The sequence below is a fragment of the Manacus candei genome, unplaced genomic scaffold (assembly GCF_025592945.1).
Source record: "Manacus candei isolate 608988 ecotype Guabito, Panama unplaced genomic scaffold, ASM2559294v1 h1tg000049l, whole genome shotgun sequence".
Classification (NCBI taxonomy): domain Eukaryota; kingdom Metazoa; phylum Chordata; class Aves; order Passeriformes; family Pipridae; genus Manacus; species Manacus candei.
The window spans coordinates 12696706-12717094 of record NW_026138097.1 but is presented as its reverse complement, the minus strand read 5'-3'; the positions used below and the strand labels follow the sequence as shown (position 1 = coordinate 12717094).

Below are 20389 nucleotides of genomic sequence, written 5' to 3'. Positions count from 1 at the left end.
CTGATTAAGAGAGTTCAAGACCAGCACAGCTTGACAGCCAGGTCTGCATAAACAAGCCGAGGAAATTTTTAATAGCCCGTGGGAAAGCCGGCTTGCCGGGACCCGGGGCGGGGGCCCAAAGCACCCCGGAGTCGTTCACGGCGCTGACCGGGGGCTCGGCGGAGGAAGTCTGACTTCAGCCCCAAAGAGGATCCCTCATCTGCCGTGGTATTTCGCTCGGGTCTCCCCGCTCCCCGGCCAGATTACTTCCTCCCCACTTATCACCCTGGGGATCGGAGGGAGGGAGGGGGACGCTTTCCGAGCGCAGCCCGGCGCAGGTGACAGGAGGGAAGTCGAAGGGCAGTGCGGGTCCCTGACCCACATAGCACTGCCCTCCCAAGGAATTACGCTGCAGCTCTGCAGCCCCCGGCCGAGCCCGGAGCCGTCCCCTCATTACTGTCCCCCATCCCCAAGATGTCCGCTGTTGCTGCCGCCGGCGGGAGCGCAGACACGGCCCCGGCCGCGCCTGCCCGGGGCCGGAGAGGTCGGGCCGCTCCCCGCATCCCGCCCCTCCCGCCGCCGCCTGCTCTTGAGTTACCTGGTTTGATGACCCGCGTGGCCTTTTTTTCCCCCCTCCTCTCTGCAATGAAAATCCGCGGCCGGTCACTCGCTCCCCCCCCTCCCTCGCCACGCCGCTGCTTTCCCTCCTCCTCCTCCTCCTCCTCCTCCTCCTTCTCCTTCTTTTCCTCCTCCTCCTCCTCCTCAGCGGGAGCCGGTGTCAGTCAGTCACATCAGCTGCCCGGGCAGGCAGGGAGAGCAATGCCCTGCAGCTTCCGGGAGTGCCAAATAAAGACAAGTCCAGAAGGGGAGAGAGACGGTGACAGAGATGGAGAAAGCAAGCAAAAAGTGGGTGGAGTGTGAAAATGGAGAGAGAGAGAGAGGTGTCTCACGGCAGCGGCTGGGAATCTGGGGAAATGGTAGTGGTGGAGCATCATGCAAGGAACAGGGGAGAGCGCTGGTACCCAGGGCAGGGGCACCCACAGCTGCTGGCATGGTGGCCCTGCTTGCCCATCGGACACAGCTTGGGAGAGTGGGAAGTGAGCATCCCACACCACACTGGCCTGGTCGACGCTGGGAAAGGAGAGCGAGGCCCATGTGGAAACCATCAGACTCCTCACCTCACATGGCAGGGGAGGCTGAGGGCAGCCTCATGTACACCAGGATGTTGCCTACTCTGGGCCGGACTAACTGTGCCAGCCTGACCACTGCTGTAGCTGGGCCCATGGCGGGGCTGATGCCTTCATTCAATACGGCCATGAAATCAGGACTTCTCCCAGCAGCCAAACCTTCATGCCCAGGCCTCGTTTGTTAGACCCTGTGGGCTTCACACCAGTCGGTACCCCTGGCCAACGGGGAACACACATGTTTTGCACTTGTGCAGTGCTTGTCACCACATGGTCCCAAGGGACATCTGATCATCCTCCTGAAATCTGGTTCACCTCCTCGTATCAAATGAGCTGGCTTTCTGCACGGAAGTCTTGGGAGAAGACCATGAATTCACAGCCTCTAAAGGAACAGTTTGTTCTTGAATGGAAGAAGAATTCATTAGTTAGTGGTAATAAAAAAGCCCACATACATTTTTCAAGTCAACCATGTGGCTGCGCAAAAATTGGTAGCACATTTCTCTATCAAATATATAACTTATTTTAGAAGACTTTGTGTTTCATATCTGATGGTTTGACAACACCACTATACAATATGGAACATAAGGATTTGTTTTAATTGTGCAGCAGTTACATGTGGGCTGAGAAAAGTCATATTTTCACAAGAATGCCATAGTTAACAGGAGCTCACAGACCTCACATGCCTCAAGTCAGCATTAAGCAAAAGCAAGCAGACTCCAAGGATCTGTCTAGGATTCAAACTCACTAGTGCAGACAATGTAATTGGCATTGGAAATTGCAAAAGAATTACGGGCGCAGTGTCCTGTATGCAGTGAAATGAACTGCTTCTCCTTGGCATGTATAAACAGCCAGATGAAATCAACAGAACAGCACAAGTTTTAAACCAGAGGGTCTTGTCAAAACTTCCAAGAGGGAAAAGGTAGGATGGAATTGAAAACCTGACTGAAAAAATGCACAGAACATAGACACTACTTAAGGGAAGCAAGAAACAAGCCCAGAAGATCTCATTCTGGGAAAAAAAAACCCCAAAGGCTTAAGAAATGGCAAATCTAGTACGTTTAGATTAAAGCCCAAATTCCATATTCCTTACAACTCAGATGAAAAAAATCCCAACACCTGCGCAGTGTCAGCGTGATAGGCTGAAAGTTTAGGATGATAAATGCAGTAGACTTTCTGTAGAATATCAATTTAATTTCAAAAAATTCAATGTAGTTAAGTGAGGAAAAGTTTCATAAGCTCTTTAGTGTAAGAGCTCAGTCAAGCACTCCACATCATCCTTTTACATAATAGGCATGTGGAAAAGAAGGAGAAACTACTGGGTAATTCCTTTCCATGGAAAGTCCTATGAAGCTACCAAACCAGCAGATGCCCTACATGTCTAAAACATGTCTGTAATCCATCTTCTCTCTTGTATTCTAGTCCTTTCTTCACAAAAACAAGTGAGTTTTTTTTTATTGTCCCCAGGAGAATTTTGGCAAACTTGAAAGGCTAAGACTAAGGTAAAGGGAACAAAAAGAACTAATAAATTTAATCAGAAGGAAAAAAGGGGAAATTCAGTAATTGTAAAGTGATCTTATAATATGGAGGAAACCCAGTGGCAAGCAAAGATATAAGATGTAGTGCCTGAAAACACTAGAGAAGAAAGCCTTGCAGTTTCTATAATAAAGAAAGGTAATCTGAAAGGCCAGTTCTAGAAGGAACTTAGTAGTTATTAATACAGACTGAGCAACATCCCCCCAAAGAGAAGAAACAAACAAAAGATATACAAATTTTGGACTTTGCAAAATATTGTATGTGCAAAAATGTGGACTAGATGATATGCTATTCTTTCATCCCATCAAGGAAAAAGGCTTGAACAGCAATAAAGAATAAGTTTTGGAAGTGGCATTGGAATTGGCATCAAGTGAAACACTGAGCAAGGAATGGCTGGAAGATCAGAATTTAGGGCTGAGCATTTTGCCCTCAGTGTATTGGCTTAGATTTATATGCAGAAAGTACGTAGTGATTATCTGTATGCTTTTTCTAGTGGCAACAGGATTGAAACACGGAAAAAACCCCTTAAAATTCTAATTTATGCTCTAGTCCTCCTGAAATTGTGAGGAGCTCTTCTTAAGCAAGAGGTGCAGTAATAGCCCTCTTGCAGGGGGCTACATTAAAATGAAGCCTAGTGTATTGCATTTACTATAACTATGATTTTTTTTTCATTTTACTTACTGACTTTGCTGCTGCAGACAATCTGTGCCAAGGCTGGCATGTTTTATTCCCTTTTATAGAAGACTGTATTTCTAAAGTTGTGCAGTGATCCCAAAGTACAGATCAGAGGCTGTAGAGAAAGGCTATCAAAATCTCTGTAGAGTGACAACATTGTAACCTACTTAGAAGAAAATACTCTGGTGCATCTTTTATTTGCATACATGGTTTTTTTCACAGGCAAAAACTTGAAAATGTTAATTCCTACTTTCCTAGTTATGTTGAAAATGGACTTTCAATGTATATGACTGTAAAATTTCCCTGCTGAAGAAAGTTGCATCTAAATATTTCATAGACGAGTCTGGAGAAAGCCACAAATATTTTTGCTCATTTCCTTGATTTCATTAAGTCTGTCTTTGCTGGGACAATGCAGAAAATATTAATACAAATTAAAATTGCAGAAGCAGTTACTGATGTGAAAATAAATTGGAATATCGTGAAAATCTTGTAGTGTGACTTGCTACATCTGCTTAAATAATATTGGAGTGCATTCAGGACATGTCAAGATGCCTTTCGCATACCAAATCTGCTGTTTAGTCTACAGATTTTGAAAAACAGCATATAGCTAATTAACAAAATGCATCTGTGAAGAGCACTTTGTGGATATCTTGTATGGATCAAGTGTCAAAACACACAGGGGGAAAAAAAGGGAAGACTATGCCAAAGAAGTGGACTATTTTTCCTCTTTCAAGCTAGTGTGAAATGAGGCTGAATCTGTCATCATTCAGACTGATCACCTGTAAAATATTCAGGCAGATTCGATTTACATTTAATTTCAAAGATGTCACTCTACTGCTTTTTTATCTCTTCTCTGTATTCTCTTCTCTTTTATGCAGTAAGATCTGGGGGTGTGGACTCTCATAATTGTACATTAATTAGCTGTATGCTTCTTTTTAGGCATGGCAACATAAAATGTTAAGTAATAAGCACGTGCTTATCATTAAGTATGTGAGTAATGGCATCCCTGTGTAGCAGAACACTTAAGCATTCCCGTTGTATTTAAGCAGCTTGTTGCATAGGGATGGTATTACTCACTTGTTTATAATTCAGGATATGTTTAAGGGCTTTGCTGGGTCCAAGGGGAAATTGTTCTGATCTCACAAATACTAATCTTTGTGACTACTTTTACTAATGTTAGTTTTGTGGTTTGATTCAGTTCTGTAGGAAAGCCACTCAGTGAATATTGGCCCTCAGTTCTGCTATGTATTTACATGGCATTATCTATTGATTATCATGGGATACAGGCTTATGTTGTATTTTTGCTAAATATCCTGTTTTGTACAGTACTGCATTTTGATACGGATTTCAAATGGAGTTTTGTGTTTTTCATTTAATTATAGGCAGAAATTTGCAAGGAACTTTCAGTGAGGATGATTTTACTGAGAGAGCAAGGAAAGCAAATTTTCCAAGTGTGCGAGTGTAGAGTTGTTGTGCCACCTTAAACTACTCTTTTGCTGTGTATGAAACCTATGGAAACAGTAGTCAAAAGGAATGATGAAGTCTTACTCATTGGTCAGTGTTAGTTTTCCTGTTTTAGAATCTTTAGCATTCCTGTCTCTGTTTTCACCTTTCTTTCAATCGAGGCTGCAGGGATCCTTTAAGAGAGACTGGCAGTGTTCTCTAATGATGCACCGGTACAGCTAAACAATGTGAGGTACTGCTTCCAGCTTAGTAGTTGAGTACACAGTTCTGCTTTGACAGAGTTTCAGGACAGCTTTACCATGATGCTAGGTCACTGTTCCAGCTCCAGATGTGAACCATGAAGCATCTTAGTAGGATAATTGCAGCTGGTTAAATGTCCATGCTCTCGACCTTGTCATTGTCGGTGCTTTGTAACCCATCTGTGTCTGAGGAAAATGCAAGCGTACCCAAATACTGCCACAAGTCAAAACCAACTAAAAATGTTTTGAGGTCTTCTTCATGCCACAGCTTCTTTGACTCATTCAAAATGTTCTGCCATCCTTAGCACCAGCTCCAGTCATTTTCAGAATGTGTGGATGGGTCAGACATGGAAGTCTGGTGTTTTAATCTGTGTTTTCTTGTGGCTGCAGTTTTCTCTTATTAGATGGCATTCTTCTCCTTGTTGTCTGCTGCTGTGTTTCTTTCATCACTATGTGTATGGTGGCATCACTGTCATGATCAGAGCTTGTCAAGACTTGTTGTGTCTACATCAGTAAAATGCATCAGTCCTCTCCATGTGCTACTTGCAGTTAAAATCCCTCATTTAGTTGCCGAGGAGGTTCTGCCATGGCTTCTTTTTTCCCCAGTAAATCCAGATTGCAATTTTTTTTTCATCTCCTAGAGATAGAAAGCATAGAGCCAGCTCTAAACTTTTTCCTGGGAAGACTTACAGATGATTCCCTGAGATCAATATCCTTGTTGCACAGGAAAGCCCAGACAGCTGGTGCAGCAGAAGTATGGAAAAATCCAGACACACAGAAAATTAGATTTTTTTTCCTAAAATCTGGGGATATTTGAGATTCTTTTAGTTAATAAATGAAAGGTTTACTATGCGAACCACTGGGCTAAACACTTTTTTTAAAAATAATTACAGAATCATCTGATTCTAGGAAATGGTGCTATAAAGGAAACACCAAATTGTGCAAAATTTGTGGTAAAATGACATTAATTGATAAAATAGTAATGTGGGCAGATAACCAATATGTATTCTGACAGTTATACACTTAGTGTTGTTCCAAGCCTTTAAATAGACTGTGCCCTTATTCAAACAGTGGTTCATTAAGTAGTGTAACCCCAATTGTGGTCATTGCAGGCCGAGTAAGTCAAAGAAAAACTGCCTTAGAGACATAATTCCTCTGTTCTTTCACAATAGTTAATTAGCTACTGGGTGACATTTGCTACCCCCTTCTGCCAATGCAGTACCTAGCTGGTTTTGTCCACCTCCAAGCTCCTTTGTGCTGTATGGGTGAGGGGAAAGCAAGGAAAGCACTCAGTCCCTGTTAGATCAGTTCATTCAGGCAGAAAATAAAGACCTTTACCTCAGCATTGTCACTGTGCTTGGTCTGGTCCTGTAAGGACCTGTTTAGCTCTTGACAGGTATCTTCGGTAAATACACTTAATAGCCTAATACGGAGTAGAGTGAGCAAAACCACAAGTTTTGAATGTGACTGTTTATTTTACCGAGTTCTTGAAAAAAATCTGAGGTGATTTATGATTTTCCAATATAGAACTGGAATGCCAGGGGCGACAGCGATGTGAATTTTCTTCTGCTTCTTCAACCTCTCCCTCAACCAAGGACTTGAAGAGCAAGGATATCTCAGTTTTATATCCTCCTGCTAAATGAGACTGCTGGCAAGGATCCTTAGGTACAGTACATTACTTACATTAATACGCAGTTTTGTCAACCTGAATTATTATTTTACAATTTATGGCTATCTAGATTAGATGCAAGGAGCTGACCAGGCACAGCAGTACAGAGCCTAGCACAGTCATTTACTCTAGCTTTTATATTCTCCATGGCTAATGGAGTGGCACCTTTTTATTTTGTAATATTCTGAGAGCTTTTGAAGACCAGATCCCTTCTCTGAAATCTATCCTTCTTAACACATGATTTTCCCATGCATCTGTGGCAAAAGGAGTTCCTCTGTTGAGTGCAGAAGAGTTTGTTCTTTCATAAGAACTTTGAAAGTATAAAGCCAAAACAGGTTTTAGGATAAATAAACTCAAGGAACAGAATAGAATAGAATAGAATAGAATAGAATAGAATAGAAAGTAGAATTATTTCAGTTGGAAGGGACCTACAACGATCATCTGGTCCAAATAGCCACCTTATGTTCTTATTTTTTTCCCAAAAAGAAGGAGCAAAGAAAAGTAACAAAACATAAAGAAAAGTAACAAAATTTATTCAATTTAATGCCTAAAATGGATTAGAAGTAACTATAAATATTTCACACTGATGGGGTGAAATCCTGGTCCCCCTCAAGTCAGTAAGTGTTTTGTCACTAACAGGGGCAGCATCTCACCCTACGTGTCTGAATTCATGTTTCACTTGAGTAAATATAGGCAAATCATTTCCGTATCAGAAATAATATTTTTGTTTCAAAACTAGTCATTTATTTCATTCTTATTTTCTTGCTTTCCTGTTTTTACACAGGCTCTGCACATACTGCATTGTATTTCTAAAAGCTGTAATTTTTCTTTAGAAAGGAATATTGTTTGCTCTCCTGAATAATTCATCTTGGAGTTCTCTTTTAATCCCCCATCGAATGTGCCAGTCTTGTAACTTCATAAAGGAAAAGAAAGGAAAACAACACTCTAAGGCTGATTTATGAATTAGACCATGAACATTAAAAATACATAAAGCCTTGGTATAAATAAGAAGTTCCGTTTTTGTTCTAGTTCAGTTACATCAGCACCTCTGAAACAATACTATTGGTTGTATACAGATTTCAACTATTATAATTGATGTATCTTAGAGTATGAAAAAAAGGAGTATAAAAGATAAATATGCTGAAGATTTGCTATTTAGCCTTGAGTTAATAAGGCTAGCAATTTATGTAGGATTTGAAGGGAAAAATAAATGCTTACAGTACAATATAAATTCAACTGTAAATACTATGGAATTTATAATATTTGGGAAACAAATAGATGATAAAAGAGCTTTTAATTTAAGTTCCTATATATCCTATTAGGTTAAAATAAAAAGATTTTAGATGCAAAGGAAAGAGCCTAAAAGAACATTCATAGACAATCTGTAGCCTACAAATGATTGTAAGGTCTTTCATTAGATTACTGTCATTTATTTGATGTACATGTCAGATTAGTGAGAGACCTTTCAGCACCCCAGTGAGGTTCAGCTCCATCTTGTTCCTCTGATCTGTAGAGGTCATCTACCTCTACTGCCCAGCTGCTGAGCTGGGATATCTCCAAATCATTGTTGTAGGCAGTTCCAACTCATTTCCCTAGTATAAGATACACTCAGGCATTGCAGCTTGTATAAAGTGTGTATAAAGTATCAAAGCTGTGTGTCTTGTGGTATTTATAAAATGCCAAACGGTAATAACCCCAATAGCTGTGTATTGCCATGAAGAATGTGTTTACAAAGTCAGACCAGTATTGAGGACACTTACCTGTGCCACAGCATATAAAAGGTTGTTCCATGTATATGTGCTGACCAATCCTGAAATGTCAGCCACTCCCAGCCACCAGCTTCATTAGGCCCATGATAATCAGCCAAACCAGTTTTGCTTCCCTGTGGTTGGCTGCATGGTTGTGTGGTTTTTGTCCATGGCTTCTGTCCCCTCCTGCGAGGTAATTTAGAGATCAGCAAAGTTGAGGGCCTTCAGGGGTTGCATTTCAGCAGTAGCAAGGAATGAAATGTTGTAAGTTCTTTTGCGTAGCGCTTAATGAAAGGGAAATAAAGTGTGTTAGAGGAACGATGGAGTAAAGTCTTTTGGGGAAGCAAAACATAAAATGGTCCCCACATTAATGTTCTCGGAACCATAGGCCGATCTACATCACCAGTTGTGGTGAGCAACACATATAATCAATCCCCTTCCCTAGTTATTCATAAGTATTTATAATGGTTCACCAGTGTTAATGTCATAATGTTTAAGAAATTTAAATACTTCTGAAGTGCATATTTCCCAGGAATCTTCACGGTATTCATATCAGATCTTCCTGAAACCCTTTTTTTTAGTGTTATTTAACAAATTTACTAGAGAACTGATGTGCTTCACATATGGGAGTTGGTTGAGGTTGATTTGTTCATTGATTGCCCTGATTTTTGTGAGACACAGATCCCCAGTCAAAAGGTTGTATGTCTTCTGTAGTAATTTACTGTTCAATTAAGAAAAGCATAACAGAAGGGACTATTATTGTTTTGATTTTATTAGTTATTTTGATGTTTGTTACTACATTTTTCCTCTTTCCTGTTGTACAAAAATACAAGCAAAACCTAGATTAAAAGTCACCATGTCACGTTTCTGACTGTTGACTGGGTGCCAACAAATAACAAAGTTTAGAACAATTAGTTTCATGTGCAGGGGAAAATACACATATATCTTCATGTTTCCTGATACTCTCCAGGAGGAAGATGATGAGCAAAAGCTCAGCTCCTCAGAGTTGTTTAGATCCTTTTCAAACCCACATGTCAGTACAGACACTGGATAGATGATGGGCAGCGCCAATATGCATCTGTGTGTGTCATGGGGCTGTTTTTAGCAATTGGAAGTTCATACAGGAGCCTTTACGAGCAAAACAGCTGCTGATTTGAGTCCATTTTTGTTTGAGGGAAAGCCTCAGGTTTAAAGGTCTGTTTGTTCTAGGGTGATTGAAGTCAGCACAAGTTTAGTCATTGATTCAAGAGAGCAGGTGGCAGTTCTTAGGAGTCCACTCCTGTTCCAGCTGAAGGCAACTGAGTCGCTGCCATTATTTAATAGAAGATATCTGTAATTCAGCAAACAATTAGTAAAACTGTCCTTAAACCTTTGTGCAGCTGAATCAGCTCACCTTTGTAGAAAGCCTTTCTCATTGAGACGGTAGGGCTATTGACAGGAACGGCAGTAGCAGCTGCGGTGTGGGAGAGTGTGTGTCTGTGTGTGTCTGTGTGTGTGTGTGTGTGTCTTGCCCAGCAACCTCATTCACTGACTGTGGATTTCACCTCCCACGCTCCACCTGCGAAGGGCGTGTGATTACTCAGTTTCTGTCCAGCAGCGATAGGTGCAGCCTGGTGTTAATACTTGATTGGAAAGCAGTTGCAGTCTCTCTTTCCAAAATCTTTGGATGCTAGGAATGCGTGTCCAGCCCCCCCTTATGCAGTGTTCATGACCTTCAGAATAGGTAGAAAGGTGTGGTTGCATGCAGAATGATAAATACAAATGAACCAGTATTATATTAGGATTGGTTTGTCATATATATGTAGATATAGACACATATGAGTGATCTATTTTGCATAAGAAATTGCAGTACTAAAAGTCATAGTAGTTACTTCTCTGTTGTCACTATACACAGTGAATTGCAGAGTGTGCTGTAAAAATAAAGAACACAGAAACATCTATTTTTCTCTCTTACTCTTTTTCTTTGCTAACACATTTTTAAGCTTGTAACTTTATTTAAAGAGAAAGGACCACATTGTCTGTTCTTTAATTTTATTTGATTTGCATGATACATAGAATATAGAATATATAAATACAATGTATAATAATTACACAATACTTAATAAAATACTGTATGTTTAATAGAAATAAATATATTTAATATATATAAATAAAATATTGTGTCTATAATATATAAGGTATATAACATATAATATATAAAAATAACTCAGAGAATCACAGAATTGTTCATGCTGGAAGGTACCTCTTGAGTTCATCTAATCCACCTGCCCCTAAATGATTTTTTTCCCTCAAAACTGAGCAACTTTTTCATTTCAGAAAGGGAGTCCTTTCATGCAGTTTCTTCTGCCTTATTTAAACCATTTAAAAGATGTATCTTTAAAAAAAAAAGAAACCAAAGATAAGAAGATAAGTTGTATAAAGTATATAATATAAATGCACTTTTTAGAAAATTTGAAATAATTTAAACCAAAAGAATGATGATGCAGTTCAGCAGTGAAAGCAGCTATCGCTTCTTTGGAATGAATAATAATGTGATTATTTTCTTACAGCATCTACAACTCTGTATCTGAGTTATTCTATGATTCTTTAAAATAATCGTTCTAAATGTGGGTGTTTTACCTCTTTAAAAACTGGTTTGTTCGTCTCATGTGTGAGCCACACCCTGAAAAAAAGAAAAGCTTTGCACACCTAATTTAAGATTTAACCTAGTATCAGTGTTAAACCTGTTTCAGTCAGTTGTTCTCATACTTAAAATGCTGTGTAACTCAAGGGTTTCTATTTATTCGTTTAGCAAATCAATTTATTTGAATCTGCCATGGCTTAGAACTTAATTCCTGCAGTCCAAGGTGTGTAGTGTGCTATTTTCACACTAAAAATCATTGGGGAAAAAATTCACTGTCTTTTTAGTTTGTTTGTTTTCCACTGCATTGAATGTAACAAAAAGAAGGCAGCTTGGTAGCACTGTAGGCTAAATTCCCATAATTGTGCTCAGAGCAGACATCAGACAATCAGACCTCCTCACACAGACACAGGAACCTTCAGCCTTTCACCTATGTGCAGATGGTTTTATGTGTTCTTACAGTGCTTTTCAGCAATGTCTCAGTTGCTGATCACCAAGAACTGGACTGGTATCACTCCTGATTGCTCCTAGGCTTCTGAAAAGGTTTTCTGGGAATTTAAAAAAAGGCTTATTAATTCATGTTGCTTTAGGCTATCGTGATGCCATAGTCTAAAAGATCCTAGCTTTAGAGCTACAGAATCCCTGGGAAGTTCAGGAACCTGACTCCGCAGTGACCTTTTCTGAAAGAAAGGTCAGCATGCCACAGACAGACTTGCCAAGTCAACTGCTTTTCCCTGTAGACTAAAGCTTTGTGGTCTTATCCCCAGATCTGTTAGGAAACTTGGCCAAGCTACTGCTTTTTGTTGTTTCAGGCACAATATGTGTGTTGAAAGAAGTTTCATACTAAGTGAGAGTGATTTCAGCAAACGGAAGTAAACTTAGGATTGAAAGTGCTTAAAATCCACCCTGTGGCTCTGTATACATAATTTCCAATTTTTTACGTTTTTTATGATTTTCTGGATTCATTCATGGGATTTGGTTCTGTGCAAATCTCACGCTTCCATTTTCATGCTTGTTCTCCTTTTGTTCTCTCAAAGCTGAGAGAGGTGGGACTTGTTTGGCACATTAGGGACTGATCTTCCAACAGTTTGGATTAGCTTGGGATCAAAAAATAACCTAATTACTGACACCTCATTATTGTCAATTCATTATTTCCTATGCCAAAGAGTTTTAAGCAGAGAGGGTTAATTGCTTTATTTTAGGGGAACATTTTTGGGGGACAAAATCTGGGCAGGCCATTACCAGTTACTTTAAACACAATCACAGAAATGTTTTGACAGTTGGAAGTGGCTTGGGGTGACAGCTTTGCTTTGACAGTGGCTTGAGGCTTTTTGGTTTTGACTCAAGATTAAATTTTGGCCAGAACAAATGTGTGATCTTCCCATCCTCTTTATTCAAACTTCTCTTAGTGAGAAGTTTCCATTAATACTGAAAAGACTGCAAAACTTGAAGATTTTATTTTATTAAATTTATCCAGTACAATATTTTCACGTATTTTCCTTTATCTCTGTTCATTTGCATCTTAGATTAGAATACCTATTTAGGGCAAGAACTGTGTCTTCAGATAGTATTAATCAGGCAATATATCTTTGGAGACAATTATGTAAATTTCTCCATTAATATTTTAGAAATGGATTCTTACCTGTAACAGCTGTTTTTACCTATTACATGTTTCAAGTCAGATTGTCAGTTCTTCTAGATCTCCAGACCTGTTCAGAAAGCTGCAGAGATCTGCTGATTTATAGTCACTGTACATCTGACCCAGCATTCATGCAGTTACTTCACTGATATATAATCTGAAACCAGGAATGTGTGTGCTGCTAAGGATTTAATACTTTATTTATGTGACTACCGTAGCATAAGTATATGCCAATCAACTGTGGCTTCTATATTGAATATCGTCAGGTCATTGTCCAGTCATGCCCACACAGACTCCCTAATAGACACTGAACACAGATATGGCATTGGGAAGTGGGAGTTCTGAGGTGCTGACAGGGATGAGTGAATCATGGACTAATGCCAGTCAAATATGTTACTCTCTTATTTTTTTTTTTTAACCTCAGAAACCTCAATCAAGGTACTTACAGCAAAGTAAAATATGAATATGTCAAATTCCTATGTGAGTCACAGACCAGATCCTGTGGATCAAAAGCTCTATGGCTGAACGTTGCACTGGGCTTTATAAGGACAACTGGCACTTGCAAGTGATACTTGTTGTTCTGGGTTCAGATTGCTCTACAGTGTTGCAGTTTAGCACAAATATATTCACCTAGAATTTGCCATGTGCTCTAAGGAATGACTTGTCATCAAACCCGCACACCAGTAACTGTATATGCAGTGAATAAAGATAGATTGTTCCTGTCTATGACAAAAAGGCAGGGGAATATACGTCAGTTGGCCGTTTAGGTTTGTTATGATTCAGTTGGCTCAATTGACTCAAATCAAATTTTGTGATTATTTCCCCATCAAGTTCCATCTGTTTCAGAAGGATGACAGATCTGAATTTGTGGGACTCCTGTCCTTTTGTATTATCAGAAGGACATAGTGACGTATTTTGAGTCTGGCAGCACCACTGGCTATTTTGGCTGATGGCATGCAGGATCAAGTGGTATTGGCCATTACCAGTTCCACACGTGTTGTAGCAGCAAACATTTGGTTGACTCTGTGAGTTGTATCTACTGACAGTACATTTGTTGTGCTGTCCAAAAAAGAGAGGGATACTAGTGGTAATGTACAACATAATGCTCAAATTTATACAATCGCTGTGTTTCAGTAATTGAGGGAATGTTGGATTTTATAGCATAATCCCAGATCAGCTCTGAAATTCTGGTGCAGTTTAGTGAAGAAATGAAGCTTTCTAGCACAATTTTGCTTATATGCCACAAGTTTTTACACTTTTTCACAACTTCTTAAATAACCCATCCTTTTTCTAAAAAAATGCCTGCTATCTTCTTTTATCCGAGGTCTTTTAACAAACAGACATACTGTATTGATCTGCTGTCTTGCCTAGGTAAAAATGGCCATTAAAACCACAGTAATTCCAGCTCAAGTAGTTTGAAATAACTTGTAATAATCTGTTCTTCTTTTGAATGTGAAAAATATCTGTATTCTTCTAGCAGGGTTTGTGTTTTTGTTTTTTTTTTTTTTTGAATAACAGCCACAACAGAATGTCACAAACTCAGTGGAACCTACAGAGGGATAAAACCCCCACGGATACAGAGTTTATTTAAAACTCCCCTCCTGCACACAGTCATGTGAGGCGTCTGCATTTGCAGCTCTGTGTTACCCCACCTGTGTGTTAGTTACCTGGTAGGCACATCTTTTATGTTCCACAAGTTATCTGGCTCTCAATCCACACACAGATGCGTGCATGTATATTGGCTCCGCAGTGAGCAAAAATGATCAGAGAACTGGCAGACTGAGCAGCAAAACACAGTAGAAATGTTGAAGAAAAGGCTACGTAGAAAAGAGTTTTAGATAACTATGTTCAGCTATGTGTGTAAGTGAAAACAGGCAACTTTGTCTCGACACTGAATTTGTTGATTAAAAGAAGATAACCAGTATCTAAGAAATACATGTTGTATACATAAAATGAATGCGTTACATACACGTTTGGTATCCCACAGCATATGTGAGATAAATTCAATATGCAATTGAATGTGATATTTTTTACTATATTTGGTTAATTCTTTCATACCTTAGTACTTGATGGTAGGGATTCAAGTCTGTGACATCTGTTCCTGACTTACAGTCTGTGGCTTTTAGAAAATTACAAATGTTCATTTGCAAAAGCTACACGGCAAATGTATCTCATGTAATGTAAACATTGTGCAGCATCCTCACTGTCAGCTCTGTTAACTAAATGCTGACACTAGATTTACAGAAAGCCTTGAAAATTACCCAAATCAAAAATACAGTTCTCTCCAAGCACTTACATTGTGCACTTCCATTCACCCTCATAAAAGAACATTTATTTGGACTACATACTTACAGAACTTTGATATAACAATTTTTTCCAGAGAAAATGTTTCAAACAATGAAAAGTGTGGTGGTATCTGTTCCTTCCCTTTTTTTATTTCTTCTTAGACATTTCTTTTTCTTCTTTCAAGAACTAATTATTGGAGACATCAGCTTTTACAACTGGAATTTTCATAATTTTGAATAAAAATTTTCACAAAATAATCTTGATTTTTCTGAAATGGAAATTAGGTGACATATATTGTGAATATATTCCAGTGGTTTCAAGTGGCCTAACTGAACACAGACTATGCTCACAATTATTCCTTACTGCCAATATTCAATATCATAGTTAAAGGTGTATCTTTCAAGCTGATAGTGATTGTCCTGTGAGTAAGCAGCAGAGTATCATTGCTGTTGATACAAGATATTCATAATTTCTTGTGTTGCTATATTGCTTTTATGATTGTCTCTATGAACTGTCTTTAGGATTTAGTTCAGTGTTAATCAGAGAGGCAAAGCTAGGCAATTTCTGTCTTATACTATATTATTAGTATAAGTACTTATATTTTATAAGTACTTATATTATTTGAAGAACAAAAAAAACAGCAGAAAATCTTTTACATAGAAACAAATAACACTACAGAAGCAAACTTTACCTTAGGTGAGCTAGTCCCCCTTGCATCCCTCTACAAGCAGCAGAAAGACACTCCTCTTGACAGTAATTCAGAGGATCTATGAGTCTCGAACACAGAGCAGGACTAGGGAGATTTCTCCCTAGAGTAAAGTTAAGCCTGTGGAAATGTCTCTCAAGTTTCTCTATTAGAAACAAATTCTGCTTTACGCCAGACTACAGCATTCAGTGCTGGTAAAATGTAAGATGGACAATTACAGCATTGGCATTATCTGCCAGGGCTTGTCTAATTAATTGCAGGAATGGGAGGACATGTTGTCTTTTAAATTATTTTTTAAGAAGGAAAGTACTTAATCCCATTTTTGCCATTTGACTTGATGCAACACTAGATATAGAAAGTGATTCTATATTTTGTATACTGAATATATAATCCCATTCTCATTTCTCACTGTCAAAGATATCTAGTGATCTCATGTGGAAAGTTCAGGGTGCTGTGTCACGGTCAGTATATTTGGTTTCTTTGGAACTAGGCAACCCCAACTTAGTCTATTCCAAATAACAACATTTCTTATTAATAGGGTTCTTTTTACAGTATTGATAGTACTTGGCAGCAACGGAGAATTACGTGTGCTAGATGATGGCCTAGTTAATTGCGGAATTTGATTCTCCTTTATCTCCTGAGCTGACTTTCAAATTCTTACTCTTTTTACCTGAGAAACATTTTGCAAACATTAGAAACCAAACTGTGAAGGAACCCGGGATTTTTGTTCTCAGGTCTGGTAACAATCTCACATCTTGCAAAGATCCCGCAGCTGTTCTGACTTTAGGGGCATTTGAAAACATCCGTTAATGCACCTTATTAAAATAATCTCATCTGAAGACAAGACTGTAAGACCCAGTACAGATCTCTGAAGGTATCTGGAGAGCTCTCCATAATTTCACTGTGCTGTGGAGAAGACCACTAGACCCTTTAAGAGGGAAACTGTTTTCAGTCAGTATGAAAGTGTCTGTGATTCTGTTAAAAATGTCTCTTCCAGCCTCTCCTCTACTTTTAAATCTGGCAATTCTATGCTTGCTTCTCTCCTGATCACTGTGGTGACTTAATTTGTTCTTAAATTCAAACTGCAAGCTTCTCTAAGCATTTTTCAAAACCTTTTGATACAGTTCCTTTCTCCCTCTAACAACTTCAGAATGAGCAGACAGATTTAGAAGTCCTTTTTCCTCTTCCTGTGTGTCCTGGTTTCATCTAGGTAGTTGTCATCTGGGATTAAACCATGACACTGCTAGGAGTTTCAGAGAGAATGGAAGAAGGCAAGCAGAGGATCCTTCCTCCACAGTGGTAGAAGAAGGTTCCTTTCTCAGGCACTTCCAAACATGTGCCTTGTTGAACAGCCTGGCACAATGTTTATAAATGGATTTTCTGGGTTCATGACCTATTTCAAAAGAAGTGCTGGAAGCCAACACATTTTGTTCTGTCTTATCTGGGTACACTGGGCACCTGTTACAGAGAAGATTCTTCACCCAGGCCTCTCCACTGGGTAAATTTAAGCTTCTATCCAGGTAAGAAAAGGTCTTGAATAAAAAGGAACAGCCCTGGGTGAATCCCATAGAAAGTAAGATGATATGCAGATAAGATCTTTGGTGTTTTCAAAATTATTATTCTTTTCTGAACATTCAAGCATGTTTATTCATATGACACTGTTAGTATTCCATAACTTTTAAGTGCCTCACATGACCAGATTGAAATTTAATTTTGAGTACATTTAATTAGATAGCGATTATATTTTCCTATAACATACAAGTTTGGGACAAAATTTTACCAACCATTTTACATGAAAGCATTACCAGCTTTTTAAAGTGCAAGCGAATGCATGAGAATCACCACCAGGTGTGTCTAAACTGTCAGTTATGCAGTTAAGAGGAATTTGTGTATAAATTTTTTTCTTGACCATGAAAGTCAAAGGATTCATATGTACCAAAGTATGTTTCTTAAACATACATAGAGCATTTTCTGTGTCAGTTCCAGAGGCTGCAGTCTGCAAGAGTAGTGTAAGGACTGGGGATGCTGTTGGGCTGAAACTAGCTGAAATTGCTTCTACATTTCAGAGGTTTTGCATACACTGTAGGAGATTGGGCAGTGCCTAAGAGAACAGAGAACAAGATACGTAAGATCTGTGAAACAGTAAGAGGTGAGATTTGATTATGTGGTTGTAGATCATTGTATTTTTACCACCTTGGAAACTTAGCACCATGCTCTCCTCCTCCTCCTCCCCTCAGCTTCCTAGCATTCACCAATAGCAAAAAAAATCCCCATTCAGTTTGGCGCATGAAAATCTTGAAAGGACACGGATGAGATTCCTATTAGGGTTTTGGAAATCTGCTGTCATCCCATCAGCCCACAGAAACACTCCAAAATATCATATTCTGGGGGAGAGAATGGAAAGTATCTAGAGCACCAAATGTGGCAGCTGGAAACAATTTAAAAAAATACATAAGATGGGTAGGCCAGTGTTATGAGGAGTAAGAGAGGCAGCTGGGAGATTTAAAAAGGAAGGCCTGGGAGCAGCTGAAAGATGCCAACAGGCTGTTAGTGAGAACATCTGAGAGAAAACGTGCCAAAATGATAAGAAAAACAGCTGGAGAAAAACAGTATTTCAAAGCCTCTGAAACAGGGATGGATATGCAAATTCTGCTAACTACTGAATGAGTAAATTAATTACATTTTTTTTCTTTTCTGCTTTCATAAATTCCTCTTGTTTTCTCAAATGACCTCCTTCTGTAGAACCTGAAAGTGACCTTTTCTGCTGTGTCTTCCTCCTCTTGACCTTTTGGTTCTTGGTTTTTCCTCCACAGAAAATAGGTGTCTCTGAACAATCCTGTTCACTTGTTGATAGGATATTAAGCCAATATTTTAACTGTTTATTTTTCTATTTCCTGACCTTATTAAGACTTTCCCTGCTTATCATTCTGAATGTGAAAACCTCTTGGTGGAACACCATTCTCTGTGAAGGAAATGCACAGGTAGCAGTTGATTCTAATAGCTCCAAGTCTCACTCTGGGTAGGGCCTGTAAGATTTAGATGGCTTTGTATTGCAGAGGTCTAGCTGGAGGAGTTGACAGGCTTGAAGAGTCTGATGAACTGCCTCTAGAATTTGACAGGCTCTAAAACAAGTTTGTAATAAGAACGTGGTGACTTTGGGAAGTAAGCTATAAAAATACACAGTGGAGCAGATTTTCAAGATTTTATGCATTACAGTTGCAAATGTAATTTCTTATGTATTTTATTATACACGCAGCTCATCGTTTACTCATATCTGATTACATATTTGAATCTAGTCTAGGTGTGTGCATCAGTGATGTAAAGACATATGCCAATATCTGATAGAGTGGCATGTTCTCTACCTTTGAAATTGTGTCTCTGCTGTTTTTCATCTGTGAAAGCAAGAGACAGTATATATGTACTTTTTCCCCCCATAGATCATAAGGAACAAAGAGCTTATGTGAAAAGAAGAGTACTGGAGAAGATCTTAATAGATTCTGTCCCATCAAAGACAGAAATACAGCAACATAAAAAGAGCAAACATGCTGTCTAGCTTCTCTGAAGCTGTTTGTTAATGACCTCCAACGAACTGGAAACTGCTAGAAAGCATAGTCTCAGCTTGAAACCTGAGAGAAGGAACAATAGCAGACTGAGAGAAGGATGCAAAGCAGGTGAGAGTGGAGATGGTCAATAATTATTTTACAACAACATAGCTGTAATTGGGCATCAAATTCTTGATACCTTTCATGCTACCTGACATACACTGTAGTGTCCAGGAAGAACAACAGCAGTTTTGGAGGACATGAAAATAGATTCACAGAATAATAAAATAATAGAGAAAATTGAAAGGAAGAGAGGGTATAAAAATGCATAATAAAATATATGGATCATTTTTTGAAAGACATCCGAATGATTACCACTTATGATTGCTAAAATATAATTCAATATGTAGCCTATAATAAATATTTTAAATAAGGAAAATAATAAGGTCAGGTCAAAATATTTACAATCTAGTCTGATAAAATACTAAATGAGACAGAAAGCACAGGTAGCACTTTCCCTTTTCCAGGGAAAGTTTTGCTTATCTGGGGTAGGGAAAAATACTTGGACTGAGTGAGAAGAAATGTTCATGGTGCAAATGAATTGCTTCTGAAGAAAGCATTTAAGTGAAATTTTCAGTCACCTGAAAGCCTTTAACTGTATCTTTTAAAATAAGATCTATTGTTTTGGAAGCCTCTGATATGATATACCCCAAACAGGAACAATTAAACAAAAGCATAAACTTGCAAGAAATTCTACATATAAGATGTAGTGTTGCACTTTTTATGCTTATGTAAATTTTTCTCTTAGAATAAGAAATTTCATCTTCCCTTTTTCATTTTGTCCATGATTAGCAGTAGACTAAGCAATTTATTATTCTACATTCTGGTGTAAATACAGATGGCCTCTGCTTTAAAAAAACCCACAGCTTTATGAGAAATGAGTGCAGGTGCACTTATCTGAAAAGAAGTGAGATAGTGGATTTGAGAAATAATGGGGGAGGCACTGCCCAATTGTTTTTTTTCAATGTATTGCCTTTGATAGTTGAAATAACTCTGCCTTCTACACATCCTGCTTTTCAGCCTGTAGCCTGAGAAGGTCTTTGTC

At 38.8% G+C, this 20389-nt stretch overlaps 1 protein-coding gene and 1 long non-coding RNA gene across 6 annotated transcripts in view; one reads left to right on the top strand and one right to left on the bottom strand.

The window, feature by feature from the left end:
- The window catches only part of CAP2 (cyclase associated actin cytoskeleton regulatory protein 2), a 68562-nt gene extending 67866 nt beyond the window's left edge, over positions 1–696 (bottom strand). Inside the window, exon 1 of one of the 2 annotated variants that reach the window (XM_051799209.1) lies at positions 578–696. The gene's annotated coding sequence lies outside the window, so the exon portion shown is untranslated. The remainder of the gene's footprint in view (positions 1–577) is intronic. The other variant, XM_051799210.1, reaches the window with a different exon arrangement.
- LOC127476395 (uncharacterized) overlaps positions 67–20389 on the top strand; it is a 38961-nt gene continuing 18638 nt past the window's right edge. For 2 of the 4 annotated variants that reach the window (XR_007906582.1, XR_007906580.1), the window contains exon 1: positions 5111–6739. This is a non-coding gene — a long non-coding RNA (uncharacterized LOC127476395). Of the gene's footprint in view, positions 208–4368; positions 4926–5110; positions 6740–20389 lie in introns of those variants that run through there. The other 2 variants (XR_007906581.1, XR_007906583.1) reach the window with 2 other exon arrangements.